General features: G+C 43.6%; 1 protein-coding gene across 1 annotated transcript in view; it reads left to right on the forward strand.

The window, feature by feature from the left end:
* Positions 1–2,843: 2,843 nt before the first annotated feature.
* The window catches only part of SESTD1 (SEC14 and spectrin domain containing 1), a 104,179-nt gene continuing 92,778 nt past the window's right edge, over positions 2,844–14,244 (forward strand). The window contains exon 1 of the mRNA XM_079781749.1: positions 2,844–3,122. The gene's annotated coding sequence lies outside the window, so the exon portion shown is untranslated. The remainder of the gene's footprint in view (positions 3,123–14,244) is intronic.

A 14,244-nucleotide genomic window follows, 5' to 3' on the forward strand; every position in this document is an offset into this window, starting at 1 on the left:
GATAAATGGGGTATTTAAGTGAAGGGTAGCTTGAGAAGGCACATGCTATGGTTGCTGACTTCAAATGTTTAAAGGCTATGCACAGAAGGGGAAATGGACTGTTCCCCTTGGACTCAGTACTCATTAGTACCAGCTTCAGATTCACTGGACATCTTCCCACACATTGTCTTCATATTTGTAATAATGACTTAAAGTCTTACTTCTTTCCCCCTTTTTAGAGTTGAGCAAACTCACACTTGGAGCTGTTTTGCAAGTGTTCAAGGTCATACAGCTAGGTAATTATAAACCATACCATTTTGTGCTTAAGTTCAGTGGTGTGTCTACCAATACCACAGCTACCTACTAAATGTATAGTGAGACACATTTCAGTTCAAGGTAGCAAGTAGCAGGACTGTTCAAAGATGAATTCTGTTGTGAGGTAGTGAGTGGCTCCCTACACTCGGGAGTTCAAGCATAGGCTAGACAGCTGTTTTGCCAGGATCTGATAGTCCCTTTAATTTACACACACACACACACACACACACACACACACACACACATATATATATATATATATATATATATATATATATATAATGATATGCATATATATATATATATATAATGATATGCTTATCTTATTAAACAAAATATTAAAAATGAATGCTAATCATAGAGCCAAAGGACCTCCAGGAGTGAGGCCAAGTGAATTGAAGTGATTGAACTATGTGCATTCTCTGTGGTTATTAGAAAACAACTACAGCACCCAAAGATCGTTCTCTGCACTTACAATCGAACGTTTTTTTCTGTTTCAGCAGTTACCCTCGTCCAATCACTGGGCAATAAAGTGTGGAACTAGAGGGTATGGAAAGAGGAAGGGCAGGCATGTTTTGTGAATTCCTAATGTGAGTTATTTGGCATGCTCTTGCTTTATTAAAACAAGCAAAGAATGTGAGTGGCAGTAGGAGAGGGTTTAAAATGATAAGCCGAGAATGCCATCTAGTAAAAGAGAACAGAATACTGTGGAAGGCTAAGGAAGGCGGGGACTATGGATTGTACTGTATTTCCCCTCTTGTTGAGTAGATGCCCAACATGTATTTGTTGAAATGAATAATGACATCAACACTGCAACAAATATTTAAAGAGAACCTTCTTAGAGCTGAGCTGTGTGCTCAGTCTGGGAGCCAAACATGAGGTAAACAAAAAATCTCTATCCTTTTAAGGAACTCACAGTCTAGTAAGAAAAGACCACCTGGCAAAAGGAGAGTGCTAATGATTATCACAGAGAATAGATAAAAAGTTCTCTGAAAGCAGAAAGGAAAGAATATTTAATTCAGCATAAGTGTATAGGGCAGTGATGGCGAACCTATGACACGCGTGTCAGCACTGACACACATAGCCATTTCTGATGACACGCGGCCGCATGCCGAGGATGAAACATTTGCTGCTCCTGAGGATGAAACATTTGCGACTAGAGTCTTGGAGTTAGTTTTTTCCTCAGAGTGACACACTACCCGAGTTATGCTCAGTTTTTTGGCGAAGTTTGACACACCAAGCTCAAAAGGTTGCCCATCACTGGTATAGTGTGAGGATGTGGGTGGGTGCGGTGAAAGGAGGGGAAGTCAGGGAAGATTCCAAAGAGGAAATGCTGCATTATCTTTTGAAGGATAGTAGGAGGAGGCTCACCTGGTTAAATGAGGGATGGATTTCAGATGGGGGAAAATATACCACCGCACAGAGACAGAGCCTGTGGGCTTTGTGTGTGACATGTGGTGGGAGTTAGAGCTGGAGCTGAAGAGGTCTAGGGATCAGATCGTAAAAGGACTGGTACATCATAGTAATTATTAACTTGATCCTAATTGTCCAGGTGGAGAGCCTCCGAAGGACTTGAAAGACGCAGTCTCTGTTTTTGGAGCATTCTCTGGCAGTAATATGAGACAGAAGCAGAAGGGAAGTTAGAAAGGCTTGACCAACTGAAGAGTGGCTAAGAGGCTAAAGTAGTGGAGACAGCTTGTTTGTTAGTCACAGAATTAAGAGGAAGAATCCCTCCATGGTATTTTAAATTGGAGAACCTTAGCAGAGAGAAATTTAGTGGCCTGGTTGTTGGAACGGTGAGATTTTAGTCATGGAATTAGGTGATAGTGGAGTGAGTAGCAGACTGAGTAATTTGGAATGCCCGGGATTGGGAACACATGACTGCCTGAGTTTGTATTCCTTGATGACTCTTTTGAACCGAATTCAGGAAATGACATAAAAATGACTTGCGCAATAAAATTAGAGGAATAGAGACCATGAAGGCAGTACATTGGAGAAAAATAACCAGAGTCGGTGGAGATGGGGAAGTAGCCCGTGTCTGAGGGCCGTTTTGGACTGTCGAGTGGAAAGATCCTCAAGGAAAAACAAAGGCCTTGAATCCAGCCCTTCTTCGCTACAACCCATTCTGCGCCAACCTTCCCAGCTGCCTTCACCCTCCAGCCACGTCGCAGGCAGGGGTCAGGTGCGGGGACCATCTCCAGGCATTTCCTGGCAGTAGGTACTTGGGAGAAAAGGAATTCCAAAAAAAAAGGAGGATGTCAATGCTAGAATTTTGAAAAATTGCACACCACATCCTTGAACCTACTGCACATTAAGGAGAGAAAACAAATGCCGAGGGGCCAAGCAGACGGGTCCCTCCTGCAGCCCAGGTTTCCCGACTCCGGGTCCCGCGCTCCTTCCATACCCACGGTGCCGGCTCGGCAGCTCCCACCTGCACGCTCGGTCCCGGGGTGCAGAGAGGCCCCCTCCCCGCGCCGCCCCCAACCCCCAGCCGCCTAGGCACTGCCGGCCCCGCCCCCTTCCCCAGCTGGGCGGGGTCTCTGCGCAGCCGCTACCCCGGCGCGTGCGGGGTCGGGCGGACGCGGGTCGGACCGCGGGTATCGGAGGTCGCCGGGCCGCCTGCGCCGCCGCCCCTCGCCTGACGCACGCCGGGGCCGGACACGGTTTGCCGCGAGCGACTGGAGCCCTGCGCGCCGCCGCCGCCGCCCGGGCCCGCTCCGCCCCCAGCCCGCCCTCTCCCGCCTCGCCCTCCTCCCGCGTCCCGTTGGCGTCCCCGCGTCCTCTCCCGCCGCCTGGGAGAGCCGGTCCGCAGCGCCAGCGCCGGCCAGGTGAGTGTGGCCGCCGCGTGGCCCGGGCGGCCCGGGCGGGAGGAGGGTGCAGGCCCTGCGGCGGCGGCCAGCGCGGGCGGGTGGAGGCGGCGGCGGCGGCGGCGGGCCCGGCGTTCTCCCCCCGCGGGCCGCGCGGCGCAGGGAAGGGCGCCCCCGCCCGCAGCCCCCGCCGCCGCCGCCGCCGCCGCAGACAAAGCGCCCGAGGTGGGAAGCCGGCGGGCGGTCCCTGCCTCCGCGCCGCCCGCGGGGTGCGGCTGCGGCCCGCAAAGCCCGGGCCGCTGGCGTCTCCCCTCCTGAGCGCCCTTCTTCATTTCTGGGTGAAAGGGACCCGAATCGTGCAACAGGTTTAGGCGTGAATCCGTATTTTCCGGTGTGCGGGACCCGATGTGGCGCCCGGCTCCGGGGGCGAGTCCCCGCGTCCAGCGCCCGCGGCTGGCTGCTCCTTTGTGTGGCCGGCGCCCAGCCCGCCCGGTGGGTGGGGGACGCCGGCTCGAGGCCCCCGGGCTGCGCGAGCCTCCGGGACGCCTCCCTCGCGGAGTGCGGCTCGGCTCCCGCGGGCCTGCAGCACGCTTACATCCCCTAGCCTGCGGAGGAGCCACAAAGGGAGGGGAGCCAGGATCCCGGCAGAGGTCTCTCGGGATGTATTTATTTTCTGTATGTTAGGGTGGACTCAGACTAGGACCGCAGCGTGCTCGGCTCCCGAGGATGCGGGCGGGATCTCACCCTGGGATGCGCGGTGGGCACAGCCCCCGCGGTTCGCTGGTGCTTTGACATCTTGCTCACACACAGACCTCACCCTGGAAGTTGGAAGTGCGGTGGAGGGAGTAACTTGATAGCGGCTAGTTGACAGGTCACCTCTACCTTCACATTTTGTCTGTGCCAGCTAGACTCACCACGCATTCTAGCAAAGGGGTGGCAAACCTTCAATTAAAATCGCCACTCAAAATGCCCCCTATGTTGGAACATAGTAATCCATATGGGTTTCTTTGGCTTAACAAACCTTATTTTCTTAGGCGTGAGAAACTTTTTTTCAACCTCCCCAAAGTTGAATACATCATAAAGAAGGTTTATCTTTGTTTACATACCTTGGGTCATGCTCTTTACCTATCTGGTTTCATTGGTGTGCTATTTTAGTGTAACAATACTAAATAGAAGGAAAATATCTTCCTTTTGCTTTGAGCAATAAAATACTTCTTTGTTCTAGAACCAGGAAGCTTTCTGTGGACAGAAGTTGGTGACTTGCTTTTTACCCCATGATCAAATACGTTAAAATATTCCCAAAGGACTTAAAAAAAAAAAAAAGCATTACACAACTCTATAGATTGTTTGTACATCCAAAATTCCAGGAAATAATTTTGCTGTATGTTTATTCAAACAATCTAACCTTAAAAAGTGGGCCTACTCTGTAAATACCCACACATTAGGGAATGCATTGATTGGATTTAAAGAGTTTACCAAGCACCCCTGTGAAGAATAGTTGGAAGGAATAATGGGTGGGTGAGATTAGGAGCTGATGATGGTTGGACCTAGAAGTCTGACAGCAAAATGCAGAACATGTGAAGTGGTAGAGGTTGCAGAATTCACCTATTTGGGTTTCTGCTGGACAGGCATATCTGAAAACTAGATATCTACTAATTTAAAAAGCAGAAAATACTACATTTTGACCTATGTTTTTCATGTGCTTAATAAAGACTCCTTGAAGCTCTTCTCTACTTCCTAAAAACACACTTGATATTGATAAGGACTTTTCTTTTGAAGAAACAAAATTGTATCAAATTAATATGATCTGTAGAATGTTTCTCTGGCATAATTAGTAGTTTGACTTCACTAAGGATACCATTTATCCATGTAACATTGAACTTCAGAGAGCTTTCCTAGCTGTTATAAGCAACAGGAACAATCTCTTGAGAAAAGTAGGATATTTACTAATGAAAAGTAGCAGAAACTTAAATTTATGAAATTATTCTTTTTTATCGAGATAAAACATATAGTTTAGACTCCACTCTTTTAAAGTGTTCAGTGGCATTATTATATTCATAAAGTCGGACAAATCTCTCTCATTCAAGAACATTTTCATCATCCTGAAAAGACACCCCCAAACCCATTGGCTATTATTCCTATTCTCTCTCTCCTGCATTTGGCAATCACTTATCTACTTTCTGTATCTATGGATTTGCCTTTTCCGGACATTTCATGTAAATGGAAGCATAAAGTATGTGGCTCTTTGTGTCTTTCACTTAGCAAAATATTTTCAGGATTCCTCCATATTATGCATATATCAATACGTCATTCCTTTTAATGGCTGAATAATATTCCATTATATGGATATACCACATTTCCACTTTTTGAGTAATGCTGCTATGAACACTTATTTACAAGTGTTTGTGTGGACATAGGCTTTCTGTTCTGTTGGGTGAATACTTCGATGTGGTGTTACTGAGTCATTTGGTAGCTCTGTTTAACTTCTTGAGGAACTGCCAAGCTTTTTCTTAGCTGCCGCACCATTTTACATTCTCACCAACAGAGTGTGAGGGTTCCATTTTCTCCAACACTTGTTAAATGTTGTCTAGGATAGTCCTTCTAACGGGAAGGTGTATCTGTGGTTTTCATTCGCATTGCCCTAATGCCCTGATGGCTAATGATGTTGAACATCTGTTCCTATTCTTATTGGCCATTTGTATATCTTCTTTGGAAAAATGTCTATTTGACTTATAATCATTTCTGTTTGTTTTCACATGTATTTTCTTAGTCTTTGAAATAATACTATAAGATAGATTCATTTCTGTTTTACTGTTAGGAGAGTAAGTTGTAAAGAGGTTAAGTAATTTGCTCCTTTTTAAGCTTATAAAGTTAGTAAGAATAATGGTGTGAATATAAACGTAGGTCTTCTGACTCCACTTCCTGCATTCTTTCCACTTCGTGAGGCATACAGAACTCAAATTGTCTTTGCAGATTTGCCTGGCTAATCATTGCCAAAGTGGGGGCATAACAAATCAATCAACCAAACAACAACAAAAAGCAGGTGTTATGGCCACAGTGCCTCAGATTCACCAGATTTTGTTACGCTTTCTCAAATAAATTTTTTTTCTTATCCTAATAAGGTGGATCTGATTTGCATACTTCCTGTGGGGAAACGGAGCAGTTAAACTAGTCCCAGCTTCTCAGTGGCACAGCTAATCCTAGAACCCACTGTGCCCTGGGACATGGGGCTTTCTCTTCCCCTGCAGCTTCCATGTTCTCTGTTTTCTCCCTTTCATATTAAAGTGATCGGACAATTTCACATTTTTCATAAACATTAACATTTTTCTGGATTAAACTGAAATTAACTTATTTTTGAACCAAGTGACTTGCCAGTTTCACTTTGAAGTGCAGGATTACTAGGGTATATGCTTCAGTTTTTATGAACTAGTTTGGATCAGACATATGCAGAATTCTTAACTCCTAAGGGTAGGTAGAACCCATATGTTATTTATTCATCTTTGCATGTCCATTGTCCAGCATAGTGCCTGTCACATAGAAAGGACTCTAACCTTTTTAATGAGTGAATACAAATACATTTTTTTAATTGGAAAAAAATACACAAAGCAATACAAATGATCTGGTACACTCTTTTAGAATAAATGTAGTCCTAATTCCAGAAAAAGAAGTATTTCTTAACCCTGGCATATGATCTAAAAACTAATAAATGTTAAAAATTAGAACTTGATTTAAAACTCAACACTGTGTGTTATGGAAGGAAGTAAGTGTTGTTCCATCCTGGATTTAAAAAAATAGTTTCCTAGACAGTTTGACTCAGTGGTTGGAGCGTGGGCCTGTGGACTGAGAGTCCCTGGTTTGATTCCGGTCAACGGCATGTACCTAGGTTGCAGGCTCGCTTCCTGGTGCTGGTTGGGGCTCATTCTGGAGGCAGCCATTGGATGTGTCTCTCTCACGTCAATCTTTTCCCCTCCCTTCCACTCTAAAAATCAATAAAAAAATATCCTCGGTTGAGGATGAACAACAACAACAAAAATAGGTTCTAAGTACCTGCTGGCACAAGTGCTTACTCTAAGCTCGATGTTCAAACAAGAGTTGTACTCTGAGTGTTTGTTAAATAAAGGAATGCCCAATGAGTGAGTAAAATAATTATTTTTTTCTATAACAAGTAGAGGAGATAACAGCAAGTGAATATTTAGGTCCTGTTATTCACTTGTATTTTAATTATCAAACATGATATATCCTATAGTAATAAAAGCCTAATATGCAAATTGACCATCACTCCAACACACAAGATGGCCACCCCCATATGGTCAAAGATGGCCACCCCCATGTGGACACAAGATGGCTGCCACAAGATGGCCAGCAGAGGAGGGCAGTTGAGGCGACCAGGCCTGCAGGGGAGGGCAGTTGAGGGGGACCAGGTCAGCAGGGGAGGGCAGTTGTGGGTGATCAGACCTACAGGGGAGGGCAATTAGGGATGAATGGGCCCGCAGAGGAGGGCAGTTGGTGGCGACCAGGCCAGTAGGGGAGGGCAGTTGGGGGGGACCTGACCTGCAGGGGAGGGCAGTTGCGGGGGACCAGGCCTGCAGGGGAGGGCAGTGAAGGGTGTCCAGGCCTGCAGGGGAGGGCAGTTAGGGGTGACCAGGCCTATAGGGGAGGACAGTTGGGGTGACCAGGCCTGCAGGGGAGGGCAGTTGGGGGCGACCAGGTCAGCAGGGGAGGGCAGTTAGGGGTGACCAGGCTGGCAGGGGAGGGCAGTTAGGGGTGACCAGGCCAGCAGGGGAGGGCAGTTAGGGGCAATCGGGCTGGCAGGGGAACAGTTAGGTGTCGATCAGGCTGGCAGGGGAGTGGTTAGGGGGTGACCAGGCTGGCAGGCAGAAGCAGTTATGGGCAATCAGGCAGGCAGGCAGTCGAGCAGTTGGGAGCCAGCAGTCCTGGATTGGAGTGGGTGCAGGCTCGGCTGAGGGACACCCCCCCCACCCCCTTGCGCGCCCCCCTCCCACTTCCCCCGTGCACAAATTTCGTGCACTGGGCCTCTAGTGTTAGTTATAAAAATTCAAATAATTAATGGGTATATAAACTTAAAGTTGAAAATCTCCCATTTACTTCTTGTCCTCTTTATTTCTTTCACTCCAAGGTAATCATTATTAACAGTTTGAGATTTATATTACAAACCTATATCTTTGCATTTTTGTGTACATAAGTACAAATATACATTTATATATCCAACCATACTCACGTACATATGTGTGTATACACAATGGTTTTTATTCTACATGTATCCTTTGTTTTTCACTCAAATATATTAAGACTTTTGCATCTATTATCAGAAAAGATAAACATATTTGTTTGCTATTCTTGCCTGGTTTTGGTGTTAAAATTAAGCCAGCTATTAAGAATGAATTGGTAAACTATCCCTATTTTCTCTGTTGTCTGGAATAGTTGAAAATATCTGCCCTGTAAACATCTTTTAGAAATCACCTGAAAACCTTGGCGAAGGAAGAAATCCAAGACAACCTTTCTCATTTTTCCTGTTTGTTTTTATTGTTTTATCAAGTTTTAGACCTTATTTTCTGTTACATGTTTGGTGAAGGAATCCTTCCATACACACTTCTCTCAGCTCTGATAAGTTGACAAATGCAAATGATTAAATGAATCAATGGATGCAGAAGTATTTGCGCTTTTCTCTTAGAAAGATCCAGAGTAAAGTCCTACACTTACTAGTTGTATAACTTTTGGCAAATTACCCTCTTCAAACTTCTGTTTTCTTATCTGTAAAATGGTAATGGTCCAACCTCACAGGAATCTTGGAAATATTAGAGATGTGAGACAATGTATGAAGTTGCATCTAATAAAAGTGAAAAAAAATATAACACTAAACTATAAATGTAAATTTGTCACCTTAATTACTATAAATTGTTTCAGCTACCAAGAACAAATTTAAGGAGAAAGAATGGTGGAGCTATAGGGATGGTTTCCACTAATAAATTGGAAGACTATAAACATTTCCAGGCTATTTAAAATTTAATTTTGGAAAAAATGATTTCTAACTACCTGCATGCTTTTGGGGCAGAATAGTGGGGAAAAGTACTGGAGTAAACAGATCTGGATTAATCTTACATTATCAATTGTAAGCCTTGTGACTTTGGACAAGTTAATTTCTCTCTGTAAAATGGGATAAATGCACTTACTTTATAGGGTAAGTATGAGGAGAGATATTAGTATAATGCCTGACACTTAATAGGTATTCAAATTGTTAAAAAACATTTTTGCATGTGTTGAGTGCCTAACATTGATGAGCATGAGGTGTTGGGTTCTGCTGTTTGAAGGCTTCGTGGTGTAGTGGAAAGGACATTAGACACTAAATCAGAGATTTAGCCTTGGACAAGTCACCTGCTCACCTTCTTCTATTTCCTTACCTGTAAAAAGAGAGTAAGAGAACTAACACTTACTGAGATTCTATTTTATATGCATTTACTAGGCAGTTTAACAAATCTTACTTCATTTAATCTTCCCAATAATCCTGCCAGGTAAAGATAATTTGTCATTTCCCATTTTAATAGATGAAGAAACAAAGGTGCAGGAATTAGATTTTCTGAAGTCCATTGGGCGTCCACCCTCCTCCCCTGTCCCCCAGTCCTGTCCATGTTCTTTTATTCATTACAGCACTCCCCTGCTGGGATGATAGGATGTGTCTACATACAGCGAATACTAAATGGAGAGAATACTGCAAACTGAAACACTAAGTGTATAAAGAAACTAAACCAATGTATGATTAGGCTACTAATTTATTAATGGTTTCCATTAATCAAATATAAATAGAGGATTGTTAATGTGTCCTAATGCCTGTGCTTAAGAGTAGTAATTTAATTTTTTTAATATGTGTGTTTCTTATAACCGCTTTACTTAAATAATTTATGAGTCTTCATTTGCATTTCTACTTTGACCAGGTAAAGGAGAGGGAGTAGGTAGTTGTCATAAAGGGAAATACAAGCTTGTTTGATGAGTGTGTGTGTGTGTGTGTGTGTGAGAGAGAGAGAGAGAGAGAGAGAGAGAGAGAGAGAGAGAGAGAGGAGAGAGAGAGAGAGAATGAATATGTGTGTATGGAAGAGGTGAGAAGTACAGTTCTATGGCAGTTTGGCATTTACTGAAACTATAAACTCTTTGAAAGAAGTAGGGAAAATCTACATGATAATTCATTATCCACTAGCAGACTTGCAGAGTCGTTTAAAAAATGAACCTGCCTTTGTCAGCTGGTTTGTAAAGAGCTATTGATTGTATTCTTAAAAGGTAGTGATATTGTCTTTCCTTTGATAGGGTTTGCCAAAGCTTTTGCTATGGGTTTCATTTTATTTGATCAGATTCTGTGATATTGATTTTGCATTGCTGCAAGCCTTGTGCTAGGGATATGCAAAACCAAAAAAAAAAAAAAATGCCTTAGGATATTGCAAAATAAATTGTGATTCAGTTTTAGTATAGAAGGTTTAGCAGTTCTGTTGAGGCTTCAGTTATCATTTTTATTCTGTTGATTAGAAGTGGGAATTCCTATGTTTAGGGTAGAGAATTTTTATCAGAGTGACTGGAATTGCACTGTGGAAATTCTCACTGGTATTGAAGGCCACTTTATTTTATTTTATTTACAGAATACAAAGCGTGTGGAGCTATATGTAAGAGGTAGAAAACATGGTTCTTGTCTTCAAAGAGTATATTTTTAGTTTGGGAGGCAATGAAGGAGGAAACCAAGTAAAAGGACACAGAGGGTTTTGAAAACTTGCACTTGCTCTTTGTAAAATCACTTTAACTGCATTGGGCTTTGTTAAGATACGATAGGTCTCTCCTGATGGATACTATCAGAGTAACTAAACCCTTTGAAAACTGGCAGTTGTGTGTCTTGTATGTCTTGTTCATTCTATAGTATTCTCTTTGCTGTACACAAAGAACTGTTTGGAATAAGTATCAAGATTAGTTCCTCTTTTCAGTATTTTGCTGTTTATCTCCTGGATTGTGGACTGGGTTCTCTTTTTTGTGATGGCTGTTAGAAAGCCAGAGCCAGGCTTGTGGAACACCCCAGAGTGGGCATACAGGTTTTATGCTGTGCATTTTGCTTAGCCTTGGTTTGGCACCATTATTGGTGTCTTTATTCTTTTGCGTTTATTGTTTAACTTATTAACTTTTATGGTTCATGTAGTCTTATAAGTCTCATTAATCCTTTTCAGAATAAGATAGGGGTATACATGAAATCCATGGAGGAACATATCAAGGCAAAGAGATTAATATAGTAGAGACCATATATTGCAATGGGTTTATTTCATGGGCTAGCTTTGATTGATAATGGTGGCTGAATGGAACACTGCCTTAAGAAGTAGTTAGAGGCACCATGTGGATTTAGTGGGAAGGGCTATTGTGATCCTTGAGCAATGTTGTCATGGGTGTAGGAATATTGATGGCCAGTGTTTGCCATCCCTGTTATAGACAAAATATACAGGATACTGGATAATACAATGGGTGAGTGACTTTTTAAGTTTAGAGTTAGGTTTTGCCAGGTGAGATGTGGATTTGGGAAACAAGCTGGTTATTTTGGGAGGTTGGCAGTCAGATTGGTTCAGCTGCAATGAAATGTCTGCAGTGGTTAAGCAGAAATAAAGTTGGTGGGAAAAGTGAAGAAGGAGGTGTGGGAAGCCTTCTTCCACAATCCCATCCAAAATACCACATTGTGTTTATTTTTATTATTATTTTTTTACTTTTTATTTTTTATTTTTTTAATAAATCTTTATTGTTCAGATTATTACAGTTGTTCCTCTTTTTTCCCCCATAGTTCCCCTCCACCTGGTTCCCACCTCACACTCTGCCCGCCCCCCCCCCCCCCCACTGTCCTCATCCATAGGTGTACGATTTTTGTCCAATCTCTTCCAGCATCCCTCACACTCCCTTCTCCCCGAGGATTGTCAGTCCACTCCCTTTCTATGTCCCTGATTCTATTATATTCACCAGTTTATTCTGTTCATCAGATTTTTTATTCACTTGATTTTTAGATTCACTTGTTGATAGATATGTATTTTTTGTTCACAATTTTTATCTTTACCTTTTTCTTCTTCTTCCTCTTCTTAAAGAATACCTTTCAGCATTTCATATAATACTGGTTTGGCGGTGATGAACTCCTTTAGCTTTTTCTTATCTGTGAAGCTCTTTATCTGACCTTCAATTCTGAATGATAGCTTTGCTGGGTAGAGTAATCTTGGTTGTAGGTTCTTGCTGTTCATCACTTTGAATATTTCTTGCCACTCCCGTCTGGCCTGCATAGTTTCTGTTGAGAAATCAGCTGACAATCATATGGGTACTCCCTTGTAGGTAACTGTTTTTCTCTTGCTGCTTTTAATATTCTCTCTTTGTCTTTTGCTCTTGGCATTTTAATTATGATATGTCTTGGTATAGTCCTCTTTGGATTCCTTTTGTTTGGGGTTCTGTGTGCTTCCTGGACTTGTAAGTCTATTTCTTTCACCAGGTGGGGGAAGTTTTCTGTCATTATTTCTTTAAATAGGTTTTCAGTATCTTGCTCTCTCTTCTTCTGGCATCCCCATAATTCGGATGTTGGTATGCCTGAAGTTGTCCCAGAGGCTCCTTACACTATCTTCATATTTTTGGATTCTTTTTTCTTTTTGCTGTTCTGGTTGGGTGTTTTTTGCTTCTTTGTATTTCAAATCTTTGACTTGATTCTTGCAGTCTTCTAGTCTGCTGTTGGATCTCTGTATATTATTCTTTATTTCAGTCAGTGTATGCTTAATTTCTGGTCCTTTTTCATATCCTTGAGGGTGTCACTAAATTTCTCGGAGGTTTCTAGAAGATTCTTGAGTAACCATATAATGTGGTTTTGAACTCTCTATCCAGTAGTTTGCTTTCCTCCATTTCTTTCATTTGTGACCTGTTTCTTATTCTCTGCATTTTGGCTGCTTCCCTGTGTTGATAGAGTGGCTTTGTGTGCTAGGTGTCCTATAGGGCCCTGTGGCTCAGCCTCCCCAGTTACCTGAGGTGGACACTCTTGGTGCACCCCTTTGTGGGCTGTGTGCACAGTCTTGTTGTAGTTAAGCCTTGATTGTTGTTGGGAGGAATTGACCTCCAGGCCAATTGGCTGTGAGGATCAGCTGTGTCTACGATGGGAGAACTTCTGTGCTGGAGACACCTTTATGAGGCAAGACTTGCTTCAGTGGGGCTTTGGTGCTCACTGTGTCTGCCCCTGAGTCTGTCCCTTATGGATCTGAGAAGTTGTAATCTGGATGGTCCTACTCTGACCCCTGAGTACACTGGCTCTTGGATCTCCAAGGAGGTGCTAATTTAGCCTCTGCCTGAGGCCACCCAGCAGGTGCTACTGAGAGATCTGGAGATTCCTCTTCTTTGTTTGGGTTTTGGAGGTGCCCAGATGAGGCCCAGCTGTGAAGCAATGCAGGCTGCTGTGAGGCCTTGGGCCTTCTTTTGGATGTTCTGGGTCTCTGACTCAGCTGCAGTTTGTGAGGTAAGTTTAGATTTCAAAGGACCAGGCCATTCATATGCAGAAACCTCTACGCACAGCTTGGGTGGGGTGGGGTCTCAGGGTGGAGCAAACAGCAATGGCTGACTGTCGGCCCTGCCTTAAGAGGCCCCCGGGTCTCAGTGTCCTGTGGTAATCGCTGCAAGCACCTTTGAGAGAAAGCCGCCCTCGAGTTCGGCCTGCTGCCAGACAGTCCAGTTTCTCCCCGTATGAGTCTGGGTCCCCAGAGTCTCGCCCGGAACTGGAGTTCAGAGCAGTTGGGAGCTTGTGTCTCCCTCCTGATTGAGAAAGATAGCCATGTACTCAGTTGCCAGCCTTTTACGTGTGCGCCTCCGTACCTCTGCACTTTACTTCCGCAGCTCCTCTCAGTCTCAGTGTGCTTTTGTCTTTCCTTCTAGTTGTAGAATTCCCACTCAGCCAGCCTTTCTGCGGTTCTGGATGATGTCCATTTTGTCTTTTAGTTATAGTTTTGAAGTTGTTGTGCGAGGCAGCAAGTTCAGGTGTTTACCTATGCCGCCATCTTGGTTTCTCCAGAATACCACGTTGTGTTTAGTTGTCCTGTCTCCTTAGTCTCCTCTGACAGTTTCTCAATCTGTTCTGATTTTTTTTTTATGACCTTGA

This window comes from Cnephaeus nilssonii (genome assembly GCF_951640355.1).
Source record: "Cnephaeus nilssonii genome assembly, chromosome: 10".
Taxonomy (NCBI): Eukaryota; Metazoa; Chordata; class Mammalia; order Chiroptera; family Vespertilionidae; genus Cnephaeus; species Cnephaeus nilssonii.